The sequence below is a fragment of the Larus michahellis genome, chromosome 11 (assembly GCF_964199755.1).
Source record: "Larus michahellis chromosome 11, bLarMic1.1, whole genome shotgun sequence".
NCBI classification, from domain to species: Eukaryota; Metazoa; Chordata; class Aves; order Charadriiformes; family Laridae; genus Larus; species Larus michahellis.
The window spans coordinates 11,591,343-11,596,978 of record NC_133906.1 but is presented as its reverse complement, the minus strand read 5'-3'; the positions used below and the strand labels follow the sequence as shown (position 1 = coordinate 11,596,978).

Below are 5,636 nucleotides of genomic sequence, written 5' to 3'. Positions count from 1 at the left end.
TCAGCCCGCAGATGATGGGAAGGGTTATCCCACACCCATGAGCTGCTCAACTTCACCATATTCCTATTGTGCAGAATTTCTTGTGCACTTGTGTTGCACTCTGTGCATAGAACCCCTTCTGAATGGTTAATTATAGCTGTTTCCTTCATTTGTGTGTGTGTATCAGCAATTTCGAAGTAGAAAAAGATCAAAAGGACAAAAACTTGTCTGTGTGTAATGCAATAGCTTTGGTCATTTCCAATGCAGTGATCTACACGGTGTTCTGTATCTCATGCTGAACCTTTGTTTGGTTTGAGTCCGTCCAACATTCTTTCTGTCTCTTGAATTTTCCTCTTTTATTAGTCATAGAGTACATTCAACATAAAGCAATATTCGGCCAAAATCAGAGGAATGATTTGCACAAAAATTACAGATTAAAATAAAGGAATAGGTAGCAATCCAGCTTTTAGACCAGACTGAGGACAGGACGAATTTGTAAATTGATTGGCAAATCAGTTCTGGTAACTTATTTTTTAGTAACTTCTAGTAACTTATAAATTTGAAAACTTTTATCCTTTATCTGGATTGTATGCATCAGGAGACGGAGACTACGGCTGCTTTTGGCAAGTTTTTCTAAGTAGGTAATTCTTTTTCTATGGGGCAAAAATTTGCAGTTATGTAGATTCAGAACCTATTTGACAATTCTTGCTTGTTTTCCATCAAGAGAGGGTCTTCTTTTGATTAAAAGCTGTAATTGTCAGCTCTGAGAATTAAAATGTACCTGTTAATGTACAGCAATTTCAGAATTTCTGAAGTGGAATTTTCATGTATTGTGTATCTGCAAACACATAGGTTTTTATTAATTAATACTAATCAGATATCTATGATCTATATATAATATATATTTATATAATGTTAATATATGGATGCATATATTACATATTAGATATATATTACACTTTATGTGTGTGTGTGTGTATATATAAAAAAACCAGACAACTTCAGGGGTTTGTTTTCTTTCAAACGTGCTTATGTTCTCTCTGCTGTAGCGTTACACGGTCAGGGATATTTTATGGTACTTGTAATTAGACTGTGAAGCTCACGGCAAGTCTATCATGTTGATGCCGGCAGCAACTGTATTTACAGCTTCTACTACACCCTTTGACAGAGTTGCAAGATTTAGTTCTGCTTTGTTTGAAAGTATGCACCGTTCTTAGCTTAGTAATTTAACTGGGCTCCAGAGCCCTTTTTTTCCCCCAAGAAGTGTTTGTCCTCTCTTCACCCCTTTGACCATTTTTGTAGCTCCGTAGCTCTTTTATTTGCCATTTCACTCCCCTGATGCATCTGCCTTCCAAGATGAACAGTTTTGGACTGTAGAATCTTTGCACAGAACCTGCTCAGTGCATCCAATTGATTGATCTTGGTAACTTTCTTGTGCCTCCTTTTTGTTCAGCTACCCCATTTTTGAGGGAAAATCATTCAAGCTACCTGCAGCTTTCAAGTTTGTTCATGCATTTCTGCGGTGAGGTAACGGTGTTCATGATTCATTTCTGAAACGTTCCTGTTGCTGCATTTCTTACTAATGCTAAGCATCGATATTTCCAGTAGTGGTGACTGCACTGTCTTCCCCGAGCAGTGGCAGCTGACCAGGGCCCGTCACACGCGTTTATACGTGGACGGTGAAGGTGCTCGCATGGCGCGTGGGGGGATTCTCTCCAACGGGGTTGGCGAGAAGGGTCCGTCTAAGCACTTGCCCTCTGGTACCCACCACTAGTTCTGTCACACTTCATGTGGAGCTTACAGCAAAAGTAGCCAGCCGAAGTGATGATAAAATATTTTTAAGATGTACAATCAGTAGTTTTTATCACAGTGTCTTCTAGTTACAAATTTTAAGGGGCAGCGGATATGTTACCTGGAACGTAAGCAGATCAAAGAAGACATTAGAAATTTTTGAGGGAACATAAAAACTTTCCTTGCATGTGTTAAAATTCAGTTTGCTGCTGTCATGACGTTTGTTCCACTGAATGCTGCCTTGCTGTTACTAAATGGGGCTGCACAGGATAGTGGGCGGGCACCATTTTTGACTATTGGCTTTAAGCCCTGGCTGTCTTTTAGCCAATGTCCTGTGGAACTACAGACAAGTGGAAGCCGGAATTCAGGATTATATGGCTTTTGGCCTGCCCCAGTGAGTCTGGCTTTCATTCGCAATGCTGAAGCTCGGCGCGTGCTCGGCCATGCAGGGGCACGCTCAGCACAGTCGTGCCGCAGTTTCGCAGAGCCTCTGAAACGTACACAGGGCACATTCATATCTTTCAGTGTCAGATGAGGAGAAAGAAATAATGTCCCCGCTCTGAAGATTTAGCTTCTTTTCAAACTAACAACTTTTTCCTTTTCTTGATATTGATTAAAAATGTAATAGTCTGCAAGGGTTAATTTTACAACACTTAAATCTTTTATCTGTTTATAAACTGTACCCTGAGGCAACAGAACCAGGCAGCGTAAACATGGGGGAAATTAAGTACTTAATTTGTTGTTCCTCTGAAAGATTCTGAGACAGCCTCTTGTGGAACCCCAGGATGTGGAATCAGAACCAGAGCAGAGGACTTCGATGTCAAGCAGAAACTTGAATTCACCTGCAATGCAAATAAGTAAGTTAAAGAAGTTACCAGGCATGGATAGTCTTTAAAATTATTGCTCCTATGTACATACGAGTTCCCTCTCCTTCCTCCCTTCTGGCAGCCCTTTGATAGTCCTCTGAGCTTCCGCGGTTCAGAGGCTTTGGCTGAGCCGTGTGACACGCGCTAGTCACCTACTCGTGCACCAAGCGTATCTCGTGAGTGTTGCTTTGGTGGAAAAGGAGGGTGGCACTACACAGCACGTGAGTGACGCGCAGCAGGGAAGCACCCGCGGACAGTGCATCTGACGGGCGCTGGTTACTGGTAAGTGATCTTACCTTCTGATTGTCAGCTTCAGTGTTTTCCCACGCTTACCCCCTCTCTGGCCCGGATGCTTGTGGTCACTCGCCCAATGCCCCTCAGAATCTGAAATCAGCCCACAGCTTCCTTTCCTCTTAATTCTCCGCGTCTTTAAGATCCCTCCTCTCACCCTTTGAAAAAGAGATGCGTGCTTCCACTGGGCATTTGAAGAATAATCAGGCAGAACTCACTTTTCTCTCCCTCATCCCCCACGTTACAATAGCTTTTTACTTTGTCTCTCTGCCTTTATATAGACTGATACAAAAATGGTAAAGTGAGTTTCAAGAGCTACATATAACAAAATACAGCTACTTCCCCTAGGAAGGTCTCTTTAAATTAAACAGCTTTCAATCACAAAGCAAAACAGGTAAAGAAGGGAAATGTTGTCGGAATACTTCCCAATTCCAGGGCCTTACCTCCCACAATGTATTTATACTGCCAGCTTGCACTTTTTCTGTGTTTTCCTTATCCCTTTCAGCGTTTGATACTCTTTCATTACAATCTGCACCTTTAAGCTTCAGAGAGAGGGTTCCCATTGTGTTCTTCCACTTCACCTTTCTTCCCGAGACTCTTATTTATTCTGCTAAGCTTTTCCAGAGCCACTTCGTGTTCCCGAGCCCTGATTAATTGCTGTTCCTTTTCATTACAGCAGCTTCTGCCTGAACCTCAGCTGCAGCGTGATCTCTGGATCTGACCTGGCATTGTTCTAAATGTAGCTTAGCTCAAGCTGCTCTACTCAAGGGACAGTTAGTTTCATTCCCATGCCTTATTTTTTAGGCCGTAAGAGATGGATGGATGTTTGGTCACCTATTTTAACCATTCGTAGAGCACAAATCTGTCGTGAGTTATTTCAGTAGTAGCATATCTGCTAGAAAAATATACAGCCTTCATTTGAAAACAATCGAATTGCTTTCCTGGGTAGGTCTTAGAAGCTTAATTACACAGCAATATACAATATTACTAATAACTAAATAAAAAGAATGATACTAATAAATCATTCTATTTTAATTTGACATGCAGCTGGCTTTTGTTCCAAAAATAGCCCTTCAGTACCAATAGTTTCTCCTTGTGGGAAGGTAAGTTAATGAATTAATTTCTCATTCTTCTTTATGATATGGAAAGAAATTGAGCTACTTATTGCTAACTGTAGATTGCTACCTTAAAATACCTTTCCTGAAGTTGCTCTAAAGCTCAACGCGCTACTTAAGAATGAGCTGCCACTTAATACGTTCACAAGATCACCTGCTCGACTAATCTTCATGTTCGTACTGTGCTGTTCTTACACCATTTATTTCCAATGCACTGTAAATCTTCATACTGCTCCCCGGCACATTAAACAGTTTAAAACACTAAGACACATTTTATTTAGGTGCCACTTACCCATGCTGCCGTCATTTAGCACGCCCACACTCTTCATACGTTGTACTTGCCAGGCCTTTGAATTTTTTCTTCTCTATTTGCATCTCTCATTCACCTGAGTATGAGCACATTGGTCAAGTACCAGAGCTGTTGCCGTGCGGGTCTCTGGTAGGAAACGTGCGGTTAGACACAGAATTATTTTGGTGAAGGTTGTGCGTGTTGCCGTTACTTGGATGTGTGAGAGCGGGTTCCTTTTATCCTATTTGTAGGTCAGTTACGCCATCAGTGGTGCAAATTGTGCGGTCCCTCATGCAATCACTTTGCACCCATTCATATCCAAAAGCAGACAGTGACAAACTGTTCTTTGCCGCTGGCTGTAGAGACATTTGTGTTTTCTACTCTTACACGTAATGGGAAGTTGCTAATGTTCTGTATTTTTCATCATTGCTCAGTATACCAAAGTTCATGCATTCATGAGAAAATTCTTCCCTAAGCATCTCTTTGTTTTTGCTCTCTTTCTTTGCTCTCTTTCCTTTTCATAGAGACTATTTGGCAAGCCATGAGACTTTGCCATAGTGCCTTCCTGTGTGTGTTTTTTTTTTTTTTTCTTGGTTAGCTGAAGAACCACAATAGTTGTAGCAAATTAAAAAAAGGCTTACGTAATGGTCATCGCAGCGGGACTGGGAGATAGATGTGTGCGGGCCCTGACCCATCCCTGACTGTAACGGGGGAGGCCAAAGGGGCCACTAATTAACTCTGGTGCCGACTGAGGACGAGGATTCTCTCCACAGCGTCCCTTGGCGGGCTGCGCTCCGGGCGGGTGAGGCGCACGCACTCCCCCCCTGCGACAAGGCCGTGTCCCCCCCGCTCGGCCTTGCCGCTGTGGTTAAGCGCTGCCCGGCCTCCCAGCTGAAGTTTCTAAGCCCGAGAGCTCTGGGCGGCACTGGATTATCCTGGGAACTACAACTATCGGCCCCCATCCTCTCGTGTCGTAACCCCGACCTGCGTGAGGGCGTTCGTTTGGTTTTACATCCGCTCTGGGGTGGAACTGGGGACCGAGGGGCTTGGAAACGCTTCTGAACGGGGCTCGTCTGTTCGTCTCCAGCGTTTAATCGCCGTTGTCCTGAACTCCCTGGGGGAGGTGGCTGCTGCCGCGGTCTGTCAGCCGCCCCCCGCGGCAGCCTGGTCCCCGTTCAGCCCTTTCCCTCCTCGGATTCTCTCCCGTAGCGCAGGTCGCTCCCCCGCCATCTTCCCGCCGGGGGCTGCGCGGGGCGGGGCGCGACCACCCCCCCCCACCACCACCTTCCTCCGCCGCGGCGGCTC

At 44.2% G+C, this 5,636-nt stretch overlaps 1 long non-coding RNA gene across 1 annotated transcript; it reads right to left on the bottom strand.

Annotated features, from left to right (window-relative positions):
* Positions 1-241: 241 nt before the first annotated feature.
* Positions 242-5,564, bottom strand: LOC141749737 (uncharacterized). Its single transcript, XR_012589470.1, has 3 exons — positions 4,335-5,564; positions 2,502-3,085; positions 242-1,891 (listed from the first exon to the last, which is right to left on the bottom strand). It is a non-coding gene; the product is annotated as an uncharacterized LOC141749737 (long non-coding RNA).
* Positions 5,565-5,636: the final 72 nt, after the last annotated feature.